A 2,774-nucleotide genomic window follows, 5' to 3' on the forward strand; every position below is an offset into this window, starting at 1 on the left:
GCAAGTTGCCACATTTATTTGTGCACTTGTAAATTGTGTATCTGACAGTATTCATAAATGCCACATCTTAATCTTTTGAGTGTTTTTTGTAGGAAAAACATAGTGTCTTCAAGAAAAGCCTTTGTGGTGTATGTGACTTTTATCCTCAACGTTTGGTCATGGATTGTGCCAGTTTCTTACCTATGACCTCTCACCTCCAGGTCCTCCCTTTTGTGCTCTGTTGCCTGACGCTGGAGTTGGGACCCTAGACTATAGCTGCCCACCTCCCTCATTCTTCCTGTTAACACCTGCTAAGAGGAGAAGCTCGAGGAACCCAGGAGAGGGAAGACAGCACTTGCCTCCCCTTTGTCCACCCCCATCAGCCCACCTGCAGGAACAGCAGAGAGGCGGCTCCGTTTCCAGCTCCCTTGGGGACCCCCAGCTCCAGCCTTGCTGCCCATCAGGTCCCAGTAGCACAGGGGCTGTCGCATCCTGCCTGCCGGCCCTCCATGCACCTGTCAGGGGCTCGAAGGCCACCCACCCACAGCTCCTGCCCCCCTCAGAAGTCTGAGCCCTTGGCAGGCTGCACCCTCCTCAGATGCTCAAGCAGTCTTGCAGGAATCCTTCCTCTGAGCAGCACACTTTTGACCACACCCCCTCTCTGCCATTTTGTCCTCCCAGCTCTCAGGGTGGTAGTTGCTTCCTTCAAGTTCTAATTGCTGAGTTACCTTAACACCCTTTTGTTCATTTAGCATTTTAACCACAGTGTAGCTCATTTCCTGTATTAACTCCCTTCTGTTTTCCTGGCTGATGGAGTACTTGGCGTCAGGAGTGCTCCCACAACATCCTCAAAGATGAGTTCAAGAAAAGCAGTTCTGTCTGCCACGAGCCTTTGTAGCTAAGTCAGAAAGGTATGTTCTATTTTACATCTCCCCCTCCAGGTTAGTTCCTGCATTTGTGTCCATCATCTATAGTTGTAGCAATCAGTGGGTGGGGTTTTGAGACAGTAGGAGCAGGATTCTTTTTGCTCTCCATACTATTCTCCTGTAACAACTTTTTTAGGGGCTGGTTATTTGGTATCCATTTCACAAGTGGTAGTTTTACGACCATTAGTGGCCTGTCGTGCCCACATGATGGCCCAGTAGGAACCTCTACCATCACATGGGAAGCTAAAACTCAGTCTCTCAATTTTAACTCTCCTTTTAAAAGTTGTAAATAATACTTGACATTTTTATAGCTCATTGTCCTAGCTTAATGTCTCATTTCAGTCTCCCAGAAATGCTGAGATAAGTAGATACAGTTATGAAATTAATTTTCAATTATCCATATAGATGAAGAGGATCCAGAATCCAAGAAAGTACAAGTAAAAATCTCCTCAGGCCCCATGTCTGTAAATTTTGTTATGGCCACAAAATTCTATTTCTAGTCTGAGAACTGGCTGTTAAACTTAGTTGCAGTTCCTCTTCTTCATGGAGATTACTAGTACTTTGTACTGCGATTCCATTCGTGGAGATTGATTGAAGTACTTCACAGGAGGGCAACAGCAGATTGTTCCGTGTGCTCTGATCTCCACCCCTTCCTTTTTTTCTACTTCCTGGGTCTTTTAGGTGAGTTTTCAAGTTGGCAGGTGGTTTTAGGTTAAAAAGAAATAGTGGTTAAAAGGTTTTGAAATGTGAGGGGTGAATATTAGTTGATACCACAGCAAAACGAGATTAGCCTGGTTGCTCTCTAGCTGTAAAACAAACAACCTAAACTTAATTGTTTCTTTTCTTCATGAGTGACTTACATTACCAGAGAAAGAGAAAGTGCTTGTAAAGATTATTTCTTGCCTACAATTTACAATTAGGTCCACAAACTGCAGTTAGGAACTGGTCAAGACATGGTATATGGGCCTGTTATTTATGTCGCAGTCCTGTAGTTTATTTAGCGGTTGCTATATGCCAGGCCCTGTGTTTGAGTCCTGTAGAAGACCCTGACAGAAATAAATACCGCAGCCCCTTCCCTTAAGGAGTTCTTCAAGTGCAAGAGACAGGTCCATACTGGAATGCAAGCCAGAGCTTACCTGGATAATAGGAGAACAGGCAAAGTCCTGTGAGAGCACGGGAGAGATCAAGGCCAGTGGGAGAATGGGGGAAGGAGAAGCAGTATTTTTCCTTGGCCTTCAAAAATGACTAATCTGCTGATTGGTGGCAAGGCAGAAACATGACGGACAGTATATTCAAAAGCTGTCTACATTTGTGACCAGAGCACACCTTGGAAAAAAGTAGTATTGAATAACAAAACATGCACTGATGGCTAGCCCAAGGAACTAGCTCTGGAGCTCTCCTGGGAAGAGACTGTGGTGTCCAAGTCCTTCTCAGACTTTCCCCCTCCAGTCCCAAGGTACCAATAGCTTTACCTTTGGAGTCAGCTTGTCAAGCCTAGGGTTATATCAGGGGCCCTTATAGCCCATTAAGAGCCTCTAGCCAACTTGCAGAAATGCCCTTTAACTTGGAAAACAGCTTTTCATTCAATAGCTAGAAACAAAAGGTTTTGGTATAAGTAATTCATTTTGAATTCTCATCAAAGTGTCATCTGTTACCCAACAAGTACAAAGTAATTGGATCATCAGTCCTGCCTCAAATGGAGCAGGCAAGACGGGAACAGGAAGGCAGTGGATACCTGAAGGAGGATCTTGTCGGGGGGAGGGGGGTGATTTAGAAAGAAACCTGAAGACCTCAGCCAGCGGGGACATATTCCCATTTGGCCATGGCTGTCTTCAGCCTGGGACAAAGCCATCTGCTGTTTCATGACGT

Source organism: Choloepus didactylus, chromosome 16, assembly GCF_015220235.1.
Source record: "Choloepus didactylus isolate mChoDid1 chromosome 16, mChoDid1.pri, whole genome shotgun sequence".
In the NCBI taxonomy this organism is placed as follows: Eukaryota; Metazoa; Chordata; class Mammalia; order Pilosa; family Megalonychidae; genus Choloepus; species Choloepus didactylus.